Genomic DNA, 22,164 nt, shown 5'->3' on the forward strand with positions numbered 1-22,164 from the left:
AAGGGTACCAATATTATGATAACATTCATTAAAGCGCTTATACAATTATATGTACATTTATATATTTGTGGTCAAGTGAGAGATTGTTAGATAATTGTGGGACCATATCATCTAAATATGTAATGCTATCATTAAATCTAGTTTTTATGGTAAAAATATAAATTGTTGATGGACTGATTTATAAAATATTTACTTACATTGTGGGTTGAGTTCCTGGTTTGACTCAATATCCTCAAGATCCCTTCTATCTCTCACATTAGGGTTTATATTCATCTATAAATATACTAGGTGTGTGACCCATGTATTACATGGTTTTATTTAAATGAAAATTTAAATATAAAATTTAAAATATTTGAGAAGTTTGAATTTATAAGAAAAGTGAGAAAATTTTATAATTATAAAAATTAAAGTGTTTTTTTCTTTTAAATTTAAAACAATAATTTAGATAAACAAATAAAGGAAATTAATGGAATTTTAATTTAGTAATTTTGAAATTAGAAGGAAAGTCCATTAATGAAATTGATATGAATTTATTATTAGATTTAAATAATATATGAAATTTAATAAAATAGAAAAACCATAAAATGACATGTACGTGGAATAAAAATTAATTTAAATAATCATGAAATTACATGTGGCAAAATGAATAAGAATATGACATGTGCAAAAAGATCTTTATTTATTATATTAAATGTGATGATGACCAAAGCAACACAAGAAATACACATGAAAATTCGTTTAGGGTTTGCTGAGAGATTTTAGAGAGAACTCTTGAGATCATCTGGAAAACCCAACCCTAGTTATTCAGATCCGAAGATCATAATGAAATCGGGTCTGTAATTGTTCTTTCATGTTTAAGTTTTCTTTTAATTAGATTCGAGATTAAAGATCAAAAGTTCATTCTTCCGCGTTTTATATTTTGATTATATAAAATAAGCAACAATATACACATATAGATATAGTCACAGTGGCGTAGCCATGATTTTGTTTTAGGATAGACCAAATAATTTACAAAATATGAATAAATAGCAATATACTTCGAATGGTAACAACATGTAACAATATATGATTTGAAAGTAAATTGTTTGTTTAAGATGGAATAAATTGATTAACTAAGACAATAAAAAAAATATTAATATACTAACTTGATGAATGAAGAATTCACCATGGAGATTGAAATACAATTTGATCTATTCAAAAAATTGTTGTCTTAATTCTTTAATCGACATGTCTCAGTAGGTAGATTATTTCATTCATTAGGAATTTAAGTTTTGAATGGATACAATTCACAGTCTTTGCATTTTTTATTCAATAGAAATATGAATTTTATATATAATATATTTCACCTCAAATTTATATGGAATGGACCAAGGCCCACTCTTGCACCAATATAGCTACTCCTGTCTTGTCTGCTTAAAAATGATTTTAATACTATGATTAGTATTATAAATGTGATATTTTTCAAATTTTATCGCAAGCACAATGAACGGACCTAAATGAAAGTCAAAAGTTTTGTTTAATTAACATCACTTGTTATTGAAGAAATGTGAGTTGGCAATTACAAGGATGAAACCTTGACCACATAATTTTAAATCATTGATTATTCATCCATGCCTTCATTTGTGGATCAGATTCGTTGTTAGTTTTATTAAATAATGGAAGAATATATGTTTGCCCAAAAGGCACCAATATTGTCTCATTCTATCATTATTTAAAAGTCTATATTATATATTTAAGTAAATTATAATTTTGGGTCATGAGGTTGATGTTTATCTGCAATTTTGGTACAAGTTGTGAAAAACTCATACATGTAGTTACCGTTCGTTTCAATTTATTGCACGTATGTTTGTCGTTATGTCTAAACTTTTATAAGTTTGATTTCTAAATAAGAGATTTTGCAAAAAATACCAAAAAAAATTGCCACTTTCAATAATTACCAACGAGTCTGCAGAAAGGTTCTGCACGAGTCCGCAAAAGGGTTTTTGTAGACTCGCCTTAGATACTGCAAACTCATTATTAAAATCATGGAGGTTTCAATCGCATATAAATGTCTATCACAATAACAAAAAAAGTTTTACACTTAGTTCAAAACTTGGACTAAAATTACAAATAAATGTCTAACACAATAACCAAAGGGGTTTTAAAAATTTAAATAGATTATTATCTAAAAAAACTAGATAATAATCATTTCAATTCAAAGAGCTAGACACGCACGAACGCTATCCACATATTACCTAAAATTATGGCAATTTGCGTCCTCATTCTAAGGGAATTCCATAAATGGAAAGGTTTGGTGACTAGATATGATAGTGTTGGAATTTAACATGGACCTTATCCATCACCTATGCTACCCGACATTTCCCTACCCTACCCCTACACCTACCCCAAGTAATATATTTACATCCCAATACCCTTTTCAACATCATAACAAAGAACCCCCTATATACATCTCATTCTATGCATCAAGTTTTGTTCATAATAATCAATTGGTGATAGTAAGGATAATCAAATATTAGAAAAAGAATGAGATTTAGTTCAAGTGATGAGGAAAGTAGCCAATCTAAACAAATTCAATGGATTCAGACAGAAGTTAATATTACTGATCCTGAATATGATTTTGTCGAAAATTGCATAGAGGTTTCATGTGATTCTTTAGAGACATTGTCATCCATTGAAACGATTGATGACACTTCTTCGACATCATCTCCCGATGGTCCACTGTATAGGTTATCCGAGCTTATGGCACAATTACCTATCAGGTGAGATATTGTTTTCAGTATGTATGTTGTATTTAAAATGTTGACAAAATTTATAGTTGTCTATTATTTAAAACGTTAAGAAAATTTATAGTTTTCTATTATTTCAAGAAGTTTTTGACACGGTAAACTACAAGTTGTTAATCATAAGTTTCTTGAATCTTATGTAGGAGAGGTTTATCAAAGTACTATCAAGGGAAGTCCGAATCATTTGGATCACTTGCAAATTTAACGACCTTTGAAGATCTTGCAAAGAGGAGTCATAGATTTGGAAGGCCAACAAAATCATCAATTAGAAGTGGTCAAAGTAAAATACTAAATCCCAAGGGCAACATTGTCAAAAACAAAAGGAGTTCTTTATCTTTCATTGTAAAGAGTTCTCTGTTTTCTTCATTTGACGCAAACCTTCTCTAAGCTTTATATATATAGACTATAGTTAGAGAATATAAATGGGTTTTCCTACATACACTAACAAATTCGTGTGTAGTGTTATTGAGCCAAACTACCGAAACTATGATTTGATTAAGATTGGTTTGCTTTTTTATGCGATTTTTGTATTTTTATTACTTAAGATGTAATTTCAGGAATACAAATGTGTATAAACATACTTTAAAGAGTTGATTTTGTTATTTGCAAACTAGTTTATAGTAATACAAAAAACTCATCATATTTCTAGAAGTTATATATATATATATATATATATATATATATATATATATATATATATATATATATATATATATATATATATATATATATATATATATATATATATATAGATATAGATATCGAGTAAATTATATTTTTGATCTTTGAGTGTGGTTGGTTTTTGTGATTTTGGTCTAAAAAAGTTTTGTTTTACAAATTTATTCTTATTCTAACGATTTTGGTTAAAAATTCAAGTAAAATGATTAACTTAAACTTTATATTATGACTCCGACATGTTATTTATTTTAGAGTGAAGTATAAATTTGGTCTTTATTATTTGCCCAAAACTATTGATGGATCAAAAACATTTTCAATTTGCATCACTAATCCAAAAGAGAAAAGTTTTTATGGTGTTGGTCTTAGACAATCTTCTAAAGACTTTTTTTCCATTATAGTTTTCTTTTTACATTGTTTAATATTAATATTAATATTTTTATAATTAAAAAAATAAAGAATAAGACAATAAATAGAAAATATTAATATTAATATTTCTATAATCCAAAAATTTCCGATTGATATTGAGCAATCGAACATCAATGATCATCGACATATATAAAGAGCTCAAAGGTTTGTGAAGCATTAAAGTGATGATGGAAGCAACAAATGTTTAATTTATCATATGATATAATCTTAAGATTTTCCATTACACCGTAAAAGTCTTTGGGAATTCTCATCCTATAGAGCGCATGATCAACATCATCCATGTATCAATAGTCAATCTTTCCCAACCCATGTCTTTTAACAAAGAAAAGGAAAAGGAAAAAAAATTGAGGTAAACGATTTGGTTAATGTGGTGGTTGAGCTCGCGAGCTATGGCGGTGGTGGTGCCGGTGGTAGAGTTGTGGTGGGATGAGGAGAAGAAGAAGTCATGAGAAGAGAATGATAGATAGATGATGAAGAAGGCATATACTATGTCAACAAAGGGTGGTCGTAGAAAAGAGGCGAAGACAATCCCAACCGTTTTAGAAGCCTAAATGAGTGTTATTACTCGAGGAAGATGATCAATTATATAAAGATGTTCAAGTTAAAATGATAATATAATGTCAAAATTGTAAAAAAAAAACTAATAACATAATAACTTTCGTGACATTTACCCTTTAACATACAACCCATACACCTTTACGTAAAGAAATTCACACTCACACAAGCTAAGGCATTTAGCCTTCACATTAAACTTGTAACAACAAACGTAAAACCAAGAAAATTTGAATTCATGTTGAAATTTACGGTCATTTTATAATTATGTTGTGAGACAAACTGAATTTGATGCTTCATTTGGGTTTTGATTTACAAATCTGAATTACTTAAGGTTATAATCCACGTTGTAAGAAATTGAAATTAATGCCTGTGATATCCCCAAATTTTACAGCCAGAAAAGACCGATTTGTTTATGATTTATTTTTAAAATCAGAGTAATCGTTTAAAGAAAACTGTTGCGGAATTTGTTCCCAAAAACAAAAATATGATAACCATTTATCAAAAAAATTCTCAAAGAGAATGTATTTTCATTAAATAATAAAATCTCGGGATGTCATGTTCGATACAGACCAAAAGCATAAACAATATAAAATAAACCTTACAACAGTTATTTATAACTACTGATCTATAATCCAAAATCTCTCGTCCAGTCCACCAACTTATACCCTTGTGCCATTACCTGTAATGCAAAGAAAACTGAGTGGGTCAGGCTTGGGAGCCTGGTGAGCATATAGGGTTTTCAACCCATAATAATACATTTATTATATTCAATTATCAAACAATCAACCCAAATACCCATCCCCACAACTCCTTTATTTTCTCAGGGCTTTACCCTAAGAATCCACTATCCTTCATTCATTCATTCCTAAGGATTTACCTAAGGAATTGGCACAAGGTCCATTTGCTACCACGGTTTATACAATAGACACTACGTCACATAGTCACCAGGGTTCATACAATAGGCACTACGTCTTATAGTCACCAAGGTTTACACAACAGGCACGAAGTCACATCGTCACCAAGGTTTATCAAACAGGCACGAAGTCGCATCGTCACCAAAGCTTACTCAATAGGCACGAAGTCGCATCGTCACCAAAGTTTTACTTAATAGGCACGAAGTCGCATCGTCACCAAAGCTTTACTTAATAGGCACGAAGTCGCATCGTCACCAACTATTCCATCTATCCATGTTCTACCCAACATTTTTGTAGATATAAATACAAGCACAATTTAAATCATTTAACACCCGTATAAAAACATCAATTCCAAGCCCATCTCAAATAGAAAAATAATATATAACACATAGTACGTATTTCATAGCTAATACTTTGTATTTATGTGTTAGAAGAAAGTAACTATACACTCACTTGATCAGAAGATGATCGGACAACACTACGGCTTGTAAAAGTAGTATTCTTCGGTAGATCTGGAAGATCTTCACAAAAAACCGGGCTCATCGCGGGCAGCGCTTCGGCTCGGAAATTTCACTTCTCGGGATCTTCGAGGCCTCGGGACTTGCTTCGGGGCTCGGGAATGATACCGGGGCTTCGGGATAATTCTTGCACGAAAAACGATGCAAAAACGCGAAAGAAAGAAGAGAAATGAGCAAATGAATCGGCTGCACTCGAATCCCTTTTATAGGGTCTGGATTCGCGATTTACGTTGGGTGTAATCTTAGGTTACGCTGGGCGTAACCTGGATAAGCCCGGTGACTCCCCCCTTGGATAATATCGAAAATTTATATTTAAATTTAATATCGAAAATAATTAATAAACTTCAAAAAATCATATCTTCCTCATACGAACTCCGTTTTCGACGTTCTTTATATCCCCGCGTATGTGAGACAATGCTCTACAACTTTTATTTAGACTCCGTCGGCTAATTTTGACTTTATTTTTATTATTTATTTTTAGTAGGCCGGGACAGAAAAACTCCGTTATAAATTCATAACTTCTTCATCCGACGTCCGTTTTCGCCTATCTTTTTATCGTTTCACTACAATTAACGAGATCTTCGATTCTCGTTTAGATTTTTTCGGCTAAAAACCGCTCGGTCTCAAATCGAGTATTCGGGCTGCATACTGCTAAGTCGAAACTTAGAAAAATCATAACTTCCTCATACGAAGTCAGATTTGGACGTTCTTTTTATGCACGCTCACGGTTTAACGTATTCTACGACTTTCATTTAGATTGCTAAGGCTAAATATCGCACTAACGTAAATTCACTTTTTACGTCGCGCTGTGTCGTGTCGGTTCTGTCGCGAAACTTCTACAGGTCATAACTTCTTCGTTATAACTTGGATTTCGGCGTTCTTTATATGTACGGAATCCTTGTAACATATACTACAACTTAGTTAAGATTATTCATTCTAAATAATCTTTTATCAAAAAGTCATTTTTGACGCTTATCGTCTGTAAATTAACTAGCCCTGATCTACGGGCGTTACAATGCCTCATTTAGGTTTTGACATCTAAACTAAATGTCGTCAAATAAAAATAAACCGAAAAACTAAATTGTATATCTAATAAATTGAAACATAAGGTATGTTAGTGAAACTTAACCAATGGACATGTGAACATGTAATCGGCCTTTTGGTTTTTTGGCTCACTGCTTATAGCTTCCATTCTCCTCTTACATCTTAGGTCATGTTTGATAGTTCCTAACCGGGAAAGGTATGTATAGATAAGATATCCTGACTGAGTAAGAAACCGTGTTGTCTGATTGTATATCTGACTGAATGTGCTGACTAATAAAAAATGACAATTTTACCATACTGCTCTATACAGTGATGGATGATGTTGTTGAAGAATTATAAAAACATACTAATATCTGTTATAACTTATGATCTACAAGATATTAGAATAAATTTAGATTAAATAACCTTCCACAATAACATTTTTAACTTTCAAAACTTATTTGACCCAACAAGCTCTTATAAGCTATAAGAAATGGTGGCTCAATGATTTTTAGTCTCGCCATAAAGGATAACCAACTTTCAACATGGTGCCACAACTGGCCACATACTACATGTGAATATTTGACCTTAAAACAAGAGATTCTTCGATTTTCATAGGATACAAAACAACTTGTTCAGAAACATCATTTCCAACAAAGACTAGCTTGTTTCCAGCATTCCACACATTAGTGAGAACCACTTCTACAACCACCCTTCTCCATTCACACCACCATCTACGCAACTATCACAACATCATCATCTTCTTCACCTCGCATTAATCTCCATTATCAGCCATCTTGAACCTCCACGATAACCCCATCCATCCATAAAACCCCTTACCTCCATCATTACACCCTTATCTCCATATCAACCATCAAAATCACCAACCTTCATCTCCATTAACACCTGATATGCATGTATGTGTGTATGAGCAAATCAATTGAAGAGAAGAATCGAAACTTTGAAATATGAACAGAACAAGAAAAATCCAATTGATAACAACAAACATGTATATGAGAACAAAAAATCAGAACATAACAACAAAAACCCAAATGAGAACAACAAACATGACCAGAACAATAAAATCAGAACTTTGATGAGAAGAATCAGAACTTTAAAATTAGATGAGAAGAATCCATACATTTTCAAATCATCGATCGATGTACCTAATGACAAGAGGCAGAAGGCGTACCTGATAAGAAGAGAAGAAGATGTCGATCGGGGGGGGGGGGGGACAAATTGTCGACAGTCAATTGGAGGCGTGAAAGAGGAGAATAGAGGAGAATAATTGGGGATGAAGGCGTTGAAAAAGGAACGTAGGGCAAGGGCACAACTGGAAACACTTCTCTCTTTCTCAGTCAGTCAGTTGCCATCTTCTTACTAAGCCAAAATTTGCTTTCCGAGTCAGACACCCAAAATTGATCTATCAAATGACTTTAGCTGACCGAGTCAACAAAATATATCTGACCAAACTCGGTTAGATGCATATCAAACACAATTTTACACTTCCTTTTCGCACTTATCATAGTCAACAACATCGTTTCTTTTAAAGATGGGTTCATACCCTTTGGTTTGACAATTTATCTTTTGTTATCTTTTGTTTTTTGTGTATTTTGTTTTGGTTGTCTTTTATTATTATTATTATTATTATTATTATTATTATTATTATTATTATTATTATTATTATTATTATTATTATTATTATTATTGAAATATACACAAATGGTCCATGTGGTTTATGGTAATTTACGGGCTTCATCTTTATTTTTTATTCAGACCATCTATATAATAATTTTCTTGTTGTATTTTAATTATTGAAGCCACTCTATACTCCTTGTTGATGTGTTGTCGAAAAGCCGACCATCCACCATTTACAACTTATATCATTGTCTATATACATCAAACCTCAAATACAGATGAACCATATGGTAGAAGTCAGGTTAAACAACATGTTGTCGCCATAACATGACCGCATACTATACCACTTTGCTTCATTTCCCACATGTACATGTCCGAAGTTGCAGATCTATAACAAAAGTTTTCCTAAATTTTGATACTTGAAAAATGTTTGACGACATCTTTCTTACCTGCCACCAAACATACTTGTGCATCCTCTTGCGCTATCTCTACATATGTGGTGAGCCACGATTGACCCCCCTCCCCTCTAAAAAAAGAAGCACCATGATTTTGGTAATTTTACAACTAAATAATATTTCGTTATTTATATAATATTTTACCTTCCAAGTCGCCACGTTGAATAAAAATCCCTCAAGTGTACTCACAGACAACCTCAATGACTGTTGTTATTGCTAACCGGCGTTAAATGAACGATAACATGTGGATGGATTCTGAAATATCAAGGTTGAATACATTCCAACATATAGTAGGGAATAGGGTTTTGGTACTCACTTATCAACTAATTTTACATAAATGACCCTTGAAGTTTAGAACGTCTATCAATTATTAACTAATTTTCATTATTATTGAAAAAAGAATTAATATTAATAATAGTCCGACCGTTTGTCACTTATTCGAACGCTTGTCAATTATTTGAATGATTGTATAAATTCAAAAAATTGTATAATTTTGAATAACTTTTTGTACAACATAAAAAATATTATTAAATAATAATCTTCCTCTTCCTATTCTAATAAATGAATAAGTTTATTCTCCTATTGACAAGTGTCATACTATTTGAACTCCTCATTAATATTAGATGTTACCTATCATGCCATTTGTCAACCTATCTTAAATATTACTAAAAAAGAAACCTTATGACATCATCTTAAATAATCTGGAGCATTGATTATATTTCAATCTTATTTTTTTCACCCTTAGATCAAATTGCTGACATCATCTTCCCCATATGGAATATATTTAATTCCAATAAATGCTTTCCAATCATCAATCAATAACTTACATTGGTTGAAATGGAATGTATTTAATTCCAATAAAAGTTTTCCATATTTTACATCTTGAATTTTCAGTTATGAAGATTTTAATATGATCAATTTTAAAAATATATTACTAACAAATCATTTCAATCAAGACCTTAATATCAACCATTAATATAAATCCGTTTATATTAGTAAACCATTAATATAATTTTTTTTTATTAGGAAATCATTAATACCGAAAAATCATATTCAAATTATCGCATACATATACGATTCATCATTGAATCCGCGACTCACATTTATTTTCAATCGTTTCTTTTCTTCAAACTTTCTCCTACAACATCGTTAATATTGCTTATAACTTCCATAATCATTCTCTACTATAAACATTCGCTCTTGTGCGCTAGAATGTCAGTACCTTCTTTCGCTTTTTATATTTTTTTCGATTATTTTTTGTTCCTATATCAAATGTATGTATTCATATATTTCGATTTTCTTTGTCACAAATTATATGAAATCAGTTAACTACTTTTCTGAAACTTTTCAAATAAACATGAAAAGATATTAGGTACCTTTAACAAAACAAAAATTAACTATCTTGGGAACTGACATTAATTACGAAAATGTTACTTTTATATATTAAAGATGATTATGATTTTTTTTATAATTTTTATGTCATAAGAATCCGGTTAATTTTGGCATGATTTTAAAATATCATTGAAATTATTATGTTTTTGTATATCATATCAACCTACTTTTTTATCTTCGTATAGTAACAATAAAATTTATTAATTTACACAACAAATATAGATATTTCAAATTTTGTAATATTATTATACCTTACAAAATACAACTCCCTCCAAAATAAATTTTCGCCAGTAATTTCATCCATAATCTCAACAAATTTAAATTTGTATTTTCTTTATATAAATTTTTTTTAATGATCCTGATTTTTTTTTCTCCAAAAGTATATCAAACATTTACGTCTTAGATAATGTTGCCCTATTATAATTGTTATTTTCCAAAAGTATATCCGTTTAATGAGGAATTTGATATAATAAAGAAAGTGAATGTTAATTAAAATGAGATATATATTCCATAATTATTAAATGAGTTTATTAAAAAAATTAATATCAAGGTGTAAACATTAAACATTTTTAAAGTGAAATTTCAGAATACATACAAACGATGATGTTGTACAATGAAATATAAAATTGAATAGACTGAAAAAAAACACTATTAAAGCAGTCAATCTTGAAAATAACATAGTGATGAAAAATTATAAAGTAAGACAAAAATTATAAGATATTAGGAGATTTGTAAAAAGTACATTTAATAAAAATGTTACGGTTATTAGAAAAAATAAGACCGTTAAGATTAATGAAAATACAGTATATAAACTAAACTATCACAATAGTAATGAAATGTCATTATTTGATATTCATATAATTGACAGATATATCAAATTACATTGATGATATACTAAAATTATTCAAAGTTGCGCCAAAACTAATGCAAAGTTCTTGCGAACACTAAATAAATAAGAACAAACATAAAAGCTAGCATTTATATTTATAATCAATTTAAAATAAATCAATCATGATTTAGATAAGAATCTTCATTGATGATATACTAAAATTAAATCTATATAACATTTAACATTTTATAAATTATATTACATAACTTTATTTGAATAAATGAAATAGTTGTTAATATTTAATGCAATAGAAAAAATTGTATATTGGTTGTCAATATATGTTTAAATTAGGTAACATTATTATGCAAGGAACGTCTAATTAAAATGCTTATAAATATATAAATATCATAACTATATGAAACGAGGAAAGTCGTTCAACTAATAAAACAAAAAATGATGTCTATAAAAAGATCTTTCAATGATTATATATATTTTTTGTTTTTAATGTATTTTCTACACATTTCAATAATACCAATAACCATATATTTTTTTATAATCATTATACAATATCTATAAACGATTATTTGTTTTTTTATGCGTTTTCCGCGTTTAACGCGGGCTATAATCTAGTTAATTATCAATTTCAAATTTTAAATTTATCACTTTAATTACATTAAATTAATAATTGATTATCCACTTTAAATCTTAAAATTGTTCACTCTAATTATATTAAATTAATAATATTAGATTATAAATAAAATAAACTTAATACAAATTATAAGGTGATATAACTTCACGTATTTATTTAAATCAACGATTATTATTTTATATAACTAAAAAAATAACTCTTAAGTAATAATTTATTTAAAATAATTGATTAATCTTTTTGTATTTTTAATATAAGTTCAATTTATTTTATAATCGTGGTTCTCACGGGTTATAAACCAGTAATAATAATAAATTAAAAAGAAAAAACAACAAAAGTAAAAAAAAAAATCGCTTTTTGATGTGATTGATATTAAAAGGTAATTAATGATTGATATTAAAAGGTAATTAAGGGTTAATTAGAAGTTTCATTCTCCTCTTAAATTTCGCTCTTTCTTTTTGCAATTATTATAGTCAACAACATCATTCTTTTATCATGGAATTCTTGAACATCGTTCCACCATTGATATTGATGGTTTGTTTTGTTCACTAATAATTATAGTTAGATTTGGATGGATTAAATTTTCGTATTTGAAATCAAATTTTCCGAATACTGAATTTGGATTAATGATTAATTTGGTTGTGTTTAAGAAGTCACCACTCAAAGTTAATTGATATGAATTCTTAACATAATAAACCACAAAATCAAATAAGGTTAAAATTTGTGTGTTTAGAAAAGTGATACCACCCGATTGATCCAAATTTTAAGTAACTTAGCACCAAGCCTTCCACCGTGTCCTATCGTGTAACGACCCGAAAATTCTTTCATTAATGACGTTAGCTTTCCGTTAGTCGACTATTTAGTATCATAAAATTATTTCAATTCTAAGTGAAATAAATTAAACAAAAAGGTGTTGATTATTATTGATTATTATTTTTAAAAAATGATGTCAATAATTTATGAAAGAATTAATCAATAACTATAAGGTATATAATTTAATTAACTTGACGGTACTTTAGTGTATTTTATAATTCATTAAGAGTATAAATCAAAGTTGAGGTGTTGAGTTATTAAAATGGTAAATGTTATGTTAATTAGGGCTAGGGTTGAATGGGTTAAAATTAAGATCATGAAGAACTAAGTTGTAAAAAAATCGAATTATACCCCCTCCCCCCCCCCCCCCCCCCCCCAATTCAGTCGACAAGTTAAGAGGTACTGGCCTCGTCTGCTTCTTCAGGTGCGCACATTTTTTAGCCAAACGAAAACCTTTCCTTGGGCCTGTTGTGCTCGTCGATCATCAAGGAAGAAAAAAATCGATCGAGACAGGGAAGAAGCGAGAAAGAGAGGGACGACTACATTGCAAGGCGAGTGGGAGAGAGTGAGGTCGACGTGTTTACGTGGGGACGCAAGGTTGTGAAATTCAATCACTTGAACCTGGTAAGAAACTCGACATCTTCTTCATCTCGTGATTTTGTTTCAATTTGTAGGGCTAAATGGAATAATTCTAGACAGAATTGTTAACCTGTCTTGCAAAGGCTGTAGAGGCCATTTTGAGCCGATTTAGAGAAAACCACTACAAGAACAAAATTATAGGAAATAGAGTCTAGTTTTTAGAAAGTCGAAATCAACTCAATTAAATCACAAATTCTGTTTTATGCTAAAAACACTGATCAGGGTTTGGCTGGGAAATTATAAAAAATATATTAAAGTTACTATCAAAGTTGTATTTTTGAAACATGTACTTTATTTGTTAATTGCTTGTTATGTGTGGCTTTTAGGGGAATCCTTGAGAACTTCAAGTAAGTGCAAGACTCAGAGTATAAGGAGAGTCTCATCAAGGTTAAATGTGAGTTTATAGTTTTAACTTACTAAGGTTGGATAATTGAAATGTGCAATCCGTAGATGGTGATTTGATTCACATTAGAATGGCCTTGTCATTAATTATGCCTTGTGATGACATGATATTTGTGATACCACCGTATGCTTTGTGCATTGCCATGTTATGAGTTATTTGCTAAGATGCTTTCACTCTAATGAATTTGACATGATAAGCAAGGGCGGATCTTTCATAGGGCTAGGGGGATGTGCCCCCCCTGATTTTTTTGGCATACATAGTCCCTATGCTTTAAATTTATACATATTTAGTCCAAAAATATAAAATTTTGACTATGGCCCCCCTATTCACCAATGTTTATACAAATTATATTTTCGGCCCCTCCAAATGAAATATTGAATTTTCTTAACTTTGGTGCATAGCCGAAAACTACATCTCATAAGTGGGTTATTGTGACATCCCCAATTTCACGGCCAGAAAAGACCGATTTGTTTATGGTTTGTTTTATAAATCAGAGTATTTGTTTAAAGAAAACGGTTGCGGAATTTGTTCCCAAAACAAGATATGATAAAAACTTATCAAAACATTTCTCAAAGAGAAGGTATTTTCATTTAATAATAAAACCTCGGGATGTCATGTTCCGATACAGACACATAAGCATAAATAGAACATACGTTCATTTACTCTAGTGATTTACATCTCCTTTAATCTCTCAGTGCAAAACAACTTTGTATCGATACATGTGATACAATTAAACTGAGTGGGTCAGGCTTGGGAACCTGGTGAGCATATAGGGTTTTCAACCCACAATAATATAATTATTATATTTAATCATCAAACGATCAACCCAATTACCATCCCCATTATCTTATTTATTTCTTGGGATTTTACCCTAAGAATTCAACTACCCGTCGTTCATTCATTCCTAAGGATTGACCTAAGGAATTGGCATAAAATCTATTGCTACATAAGGCGCATCTACCAACATCATCCTTTAAGCGAATCTACCAGTATTATCCTATAAGCGCATCTGCTAGTATTATGACATTCTATAATTGGTGCATCTACCAATATTATTCTTAAGCGCATATGATAGTATTATCCTATAAGCGCATCTGCTAGTATTATGACATACTCTAATTGGTGCATCTACCAATATTATTCTTAAGCGCATCTGCTAGTATTATGATGTTCTCTATTAGGCGCAACTACCGATATTATGATGTTCTCTATTAGGCGCAGCTACCAATATTTACCTATATCATCTTTCATACCTCATCATTTATCTACCCATATTCTACCCAATATATTTGTAGATATAAAATACATATACAGTTTAACTCATTTAAAAACTATATAAAACATCCATTCTACACTCATCTTAAATAAGCAAACAATGTATAAACACATAGCACGTATTTCATAGCAAATACTTAATATTTATGTGTTAGAAGAAAGTGACCACACACTCACACATATAAACAACAATATATATACACATAGCACGTATTTTATAAAATACTTCATATCTATGTGTAAGATGAAAGTGACTATACACTCACACATATAAACAACAATATATATACACATAGCACGTATTTTATAAAATACTTCATATCTATGTGTAAGATGAAAGTGACTATACACTCACTTGATCAGAAGATGATCGGACAACACTACGGCTTGTAGAAGTAGTATCTTTCGGTGAAACCGGGATATCTTCACACACCGGGTTTCTCGCGGGCAGAGCTTCAGCTCGGAAACTCTTTTCTTCTCGGGATCTTTGGGGCTTCGGGACTCGCTTCGGGTTTCGGGGTTGATACCGGGGCTTCATGATATTTCTTGCACGTAAATCGACGTAAAACGGGAGAGAGAGAGAGAGAAGAGAAAATAGCAACCCTAAACGGCTGGCCCTTCAAATCTATTTATAGGGCAAAAATTGGCCCTTGCCACATCATGGCAACCTTTTTCCACGTCGTGGGTTTGGTCGTCACTGCATGCGTCATCGCAAGTTGCATCCGGGGGACTTCCGGAGGTGTCAGAAGAGTTGCCACGTCGTGGCACTACTTGCCACGTCGTGGTATCTGACAGTTTTGGGGTTTCGCGCCCCGAACTTCAGAAATTCATAACTTTCGCATACGAACTCCGTTTTCGACGTTCTTTATATCGCCGCGAAGGTGAGATTATGCTCTACAACTCTCGTTTAGACTCCATTGACTAATTTTGAATTTATTTTTAATGTATTATAATTATATTACTTATATATTATTTTTAGTAGGCCGGGACAAGAAAACTCCGTTATAAACTCATAACTCCTTCGTCTGACGTCCGTTTTCGTCCGTCTTTCCATCGTTGCACTACTATCGATGAGATCTTAAATTCTCATTTAGATAACTAAGGATAGATATCTATCTACCTTAAATTCACTATTTACGTCGCGCTGGGTCGCGCTAGGTCGTGCCGGTTCTGTCGTGAAACTTCGACAGGTCATAACTTCTTCGGTATAACTCGGATTTTGGCGTTCTTTATATGCACGGAAACCTTGTGACATATACTACAACTTGGTTAAGATTAATCCTTCTAAGTAATCTTCCATAAAAATGTCATTTTTGATGCTTATCGTTTCTAAATTGACTAGCCCCGATCTGCGGGCGTTACAATTATCTCCCCCTTAGGATGATTACGTCCCGGAATCATCAACGAAATAGGATTCGTATACTGACTCCATAAGTTATCTCTCCATCCTAAGTAATAACCTTGATGCTCAATCCTACATCTGCTCTTCGTACTATGTTGGACTTTCAATCGTAACCTTCGAGTTACAAAATAAATCCTTTTTGAGGACTCCTTCTTCTTCTTAGGATAAGTACTTCCCCTTATCTATTATAACAGATCGATGGGTCATGTTCTAATGACCTCTCATCGTATGATGCAACGCTTAGACTCAAGTCTCTTAGAGTCAAATTCCATAATGGATTATTCATTCCTTCATATTCTAACGTGATATAATCACATTTTAGCATGTAGCATTTCTAGCTACTAACCTCTTTAACAACGAGCGCGATGCTATCGATCGCATTGATTTCAATCTTCTGACTTAAGTCAGATGCTACATCGAACTCGGTTCTCAAAACCACGTAACAAACTCATTGCAGTCGGACTCAATTTGTCATGACCGCTAGGGTCAGAATAACAACCCTCTTACTAGTCATTACTGAAACAATGGTAATGACATACATGAATAAAACAGAATCAATTACTAGTTTCTTGGTAACCTTGCGACTTTCCCTGATCCAAGCGTGATTCCTGTGCTTCCAGTAGTATAGATCTCTACTACTATTCACACCTACTCATACTCGTCCCAAGTATTGTCTGGCAGTCCCCAAGTCCTAAAATCACAAAACAATTTAACACATACTAATGTGTCCAATTAATCATAAAAATTCTCCTAGACTCTACTAGGACTTCTTCGGTGCGTATCTTCAATCATTAATTCTACTTCAACTCGGTTGGTGATGGAAATTCCAGACGATGGGATAACTTCAAGAATTACACCAATCGTTCCATCATCTTGCCAATCGCAGGTGTACTTCAGACGTATCGTACTCCTCTTAACGTTCCGTTATTTTATTAGACATATTCTGAAGGCAGGATACCACTCTTACGATATCTTCTGATAGGTGTCATCCACTATCATAAGCCTTCTTCATTTCCTCCATTTACTCAATTCTCTATGAGTCTTCACCATGACCTTTCTTGCACCCAAGCAGACGTTCGGTGTACCAGGCGAGAATTTAAGATAAGAAAGCTTTATTTACAATAAACGTATAAACCTCCTTATCACTCCGAAACATTTACATGCTAGTTCTAATATCATATCAAACGCTTAGAATCCTAAACACATAAGGTCTCCAGATCCGGTCGGCAACAAACCATAGATCCGAACAAATAATAGCATATATGGAAAACATATAACATTTAGCACATAAAAGCATTTTAGGCATCATTCCTAAAATATACTAGTGCTCGTGTCTTAAAATATGGTAGACACTCATCTCACAATCATCGCTTAGCATTCTAAGTTTAAGTCTAGAAATCCTACAAATTTCTAGTTCGCTTAAACTAATGCTATGATACCAACTGTGACATCACCAAAATAGATCTCGGCCAGAAAAGACCGATTTTCATTTATGCTTTTAAAATAATTTCAGAGTAAATCCTTTTGATATGAAAGAGTTGCAGAATTCGTTCCCAAAAACAAAACGTGATAAAATAATATTTACCAAAGCATTTCATAAAGAAATGTATTTTCATTATATAATCAAAACTCGGGATGTCATGTTCCCATATAGACCATAAAGCATAAATGATTACCTTACAAGTCATTCAACAAATATATACATATACAGACTTGTAAACAAAATAACTTGATGGTTCATCCATCCTATGCCCTTGCGCCACTACCTGTAATACAAATAAAACTGAGTGGGTTAGGCTTGGGAGCCTGGTGAGCATATAGGGTTTTCAACCCACAATAATATAATTATTATATTTAATCATCAAACAATTAACCCAATTACCATCCCCATTATCTTATTTATTTCTTGGGATTTTACCCTAAGAATTCAACTACCCGTCGTTCATTCATTCCTAAGGATTGACCTAAGGAATTGGCACAAAATCTATTGCTACATAAGGCACATCTACCAACATCATCCTTTAAGCGAATCTACCAGTATTATCCTATAAGCGCATCTGCTAGTATTATGACATTCTATAATTGGTGCATCTATTAATATTATTCTTAAGCGCATCTGCTAGTATTATCCTATAAGCGCATCTGCTAGTATTATGACATACTCTAATTGGTGCATCTACCAATATTATTCTTAAGCGCATCTGCTAGTATTATCCTATAAGCGCATCTGCTAGTATTATGATGTTCTCTATTAGGCGCAGCTACCGATATTATGATGTTCTCTATTAGGCGCAGCTACCAATATTTACCTATATCATCTTTCATACCTCATCATTTATCTACCCATATTCTACCCAATATATTTGTAGATATAAAATACATATACAGTTTAACTCATTTAAAAACTATATAAAACATCCATTCTACACTCATCTCAAATAAGCAAACAATGTATAAACACATAGCACGTATTTCATAGCAAATACTTAATATTTATGTGTTAGAAGAAAGTGACCACACACTCACACATATAAACAACAATATATATACACATAGCACGTATTTTATAAAATACTTCATATCTATGTGTAAGATGAAAGTGACTATACACTCACACATATAAACAACAATATATATACACATAGCACGTATTTTATAAAATACTTCATATCTATGTGTAAGATGAAAGTGACTATACACTCACTTGATCAGAAGATGATCGGACAGCACTACGGCTTGTAGAAGTAGTATCTTTCGGTGAAACCGGGATATCTTCACACACCGGGTTTCTCGCGGGCAGAGCTTCAGCTCGGAAACTCTTTTCTTCTCGGGATCTTTGGGGCTTCGGGACTCGCTTCGGGTTTCGGGGTTGATACCGGGGCTTCATGATATTTCTTGCACGTAAATCGACGTAAAACGGGAGAGAGAGAGAGAGAGAAGAGAAAATAGCAACCCTAAACGGCTGGCCCTTCAAATCTATTTATAGGGCAAAAATTGGCCCTTGCCACATCATGGCAACCTTTTTCCACGTCGTGGGTTTGGTCGTCACTGCATGCGTCATCGCAAGTTGCATCCGGGGGACTTCCGGAGGTGTCAGAAGAGTTGCCACGTCGTGGCACTACTTGCCACGTCGTGGTATCTGACAGTTTTGGGGTTTCGCGCCCCGAACTTCAGAAATTCATAACTTTCGCATACGAACTCCGTTTTCGACGTTCTTTATATCGCCGCGAAGGTGAGATTATGCTCTACAACTCTCGTTTAGACTCCATTGACTAATTTTGAATTTATTTTTAATGTATTATAATTATATTACTTATATATTATTTTTAGTAGGCCGGGACAAGAAAACTCCGTTATAAACTCATAACTCCTTCGTCTGACGTCCGTTTTCGTCCGTCTTTCCATCGTTGCACTACTATCGATGAGATCTTAAATTCTCATTTAGATAACTAAGGATAGATATCTATCTACCTTAAATTCACTATTTACGTCGCGCTGGGTCGCGCTAGGTCGTGCCGGTTCTGTCGTGAAACTTCGACAGGTCATAACTTCTTCGGTATAACTCGGATTTTGGCGTTCTTTATATGCACGGAAACCTTGTGACATATACTACAACTTGGTTAAGATTAATCCTTCTAAGTAATCTTCCATAAAAATGTCATTTTTGATGCTTATCGTTTCTAAATTGACTAGCCCCGATCTGCGGGCGTTACAATTATCTCCCCCTTAGGATGATTACGTCCCGGAATCATCAACGAAATAGGATTCGTATACTGACTCCATAAGTTATCTCTCCATCCTAAGTAATAACCTTGATGCTCAATCCTACATCTGCTCTTCGTACTATGTTGGACTTTCAATCGTAACCTTCGAGTTACAAAATAAATCCTTTTTGAGGACTCCTTCTTCTTCTTAGGATAAGTACTTCCCCTTATCTATTATAACAGATCGATGGGTCATGTTCTAATGACCTCTCATCGTATGATGCAACGCTTAGACTCAAGTCTCTTAGAGTCAAATTCCATAATGGATTATTCATTCCTTCATATTCTAACGTGATATAATCACATTTTAGCATGTAGCATTTCTAGCTACTAACCTCTTTAACAACGAGCGCGATGCTATCGATCGCATTGATTTCAATCTTCTGACTTAAGTCAGATGCTACATCGAACTCGGTTCTCAAAACCACGTAACAAACTCATTGCAGTCGGACTCAATTTGTCATGACCGCTAGGGTCAGAATAACAACCCTCTTACTAGTCATTACTGAAACAATGGTAATGACATACATGAATAAAACAGAATCAATTACTAGTTTCTTGGTAACCTTGCGACTTTCCCTGATCCAAGCGTGATTCCTGTGCTTCCAGTAGTATAGATCTCTACTACTATTCACACCTACTCATACTCGTCCCAAGTATTGTCTGGCAGTCCCCAAGTCCTAAAATCACAAAACAATTTAACACATACTAATGTGTCCAATTAATCATAAAAATTCTCCTAGACTCTACTAGGACTTCTTCGGTGCGTATCTTCAATCATTAATTCTACTTCAACTCGGTTGGTGATGGAAATTCCAGACGATGGGATAACTTCAAGAATTACACCAATCGTTCCATCATCTTGCCAATCGCAGGTGTACTTCAGACGTATCGTACTCCTCTTAACGTTCCGTTATTTTATTAGACATATTCTGAAGGCAGGATACCACTCTTACGATATCTTCTGATAGGTGTCATCCACTATCATAAGCCTTCTTCATTTCCTCCATTTACTCAATTCTCTATGAGTCTTCACCATGACCTTTCTTGCACCCAAGCAGACGTTCGGTGTACCAGGCGAGAATTTAAGATAAGAAAGCTTTATTTACAATAAACGTATAAACCTCCTTATCACTCCGAAACATTTACATGCTAGTTCTAATATCATATCAAACGCTTAGAATCCTAAACACATAAGGTCTCCAGATCCGGTCGGCAACAAACCATAGATCCGAACAAATAATAGCATATATGGAAAACATATAACATTTAGCACATAAAAGCATTTTAGGCATCATTCCTAAAATATACTAGTGCTCGTGTCTTAAAATATGGTAGACACTCATCTCACAATCATCGCTTAGCATTCTAAGTTTAAGTCTAGAAATCCTACAAATTTCTAGTTCGCTTAAACTAATGCTATGATACCAACTGTGACATCACCAAAATAGATCTCGGCCAGAAAAGACCGATTTTCATTTATGCTTTTAAAATAATTTCAGAGTAAATCCTTTTGATATGAAAGAGTTGCAGAATTCGTTCCCAAAAACAAAACGTGATAAAATAATATTTACCAAAGCATTTCATAAAGAAATGTATTTTCATTATATAATCAAAACTCGGGATGTCATGTTCCCATATAGACCATAAAGCATAAACGATTACCTTACAAGTCATTCAACAAATATATACATATACAGACTTGTAAACAAAATAACTTGATGGTTCATCCATCCTATGCCCTTGCGCCACTACCTGTAATACAAATAAAACTGAGTGGGTTAGGCTTGGGAGCCTGGTGAGCATATAGGGTTTTCAACCCACAATAATATAATTATTATATTTAATCATCAAACAATTAACCCAATTACCATCCCCATTATCTTATTTATTTCTTGGGATTTTACCCTAAGAATTCAACTACCCGTCGTTCATTCATTCCTAAGGATTGACCTAAGGAATTGGCACAAAATCTATTGCTACATAAGGCACATCTACCAACATCATCCTT

At 32.5% G+C, this 22,164-nt stretch overlaps 1 long non-coding RNA gene across 1 annotated transcript; it reads left to right on the forward strand.

Moving 5' to 3' along the window:
• Positions 1-2,249: 2,249 nt before the first annotated feature.
• Positions 2,250-3,385, forward strand: LOC145051722 (uncharacterized). The gene is made up of 2 exons (XR_013683787.1): positions 2,250-2,759; positions 2,927-3,385. It is a non-coding gene; the product is annotated as an uncharacterized LOC145051722 (long non-coding RNA).
• The last annotated feature ends 18,779 nt before the right edge of the window (positions 3,386-22,164 follow it).

The sequence above is a fragment of the Lactuca serriola genome, chromosome 5 (genome assembly GCF_051521515.1).
Source record: "Lactuca serriola cultivar US96UC23 chromosome 5, Lser_US96UC23_V15, whole genome shotgun sequence".
NCBI classification, from domain to species: Eukaryota; Viridiplantae; Streptophyta; class Magnoliopsida; order Asterales; family Asteraceae; genus Lactuca; species Lactuca serriola.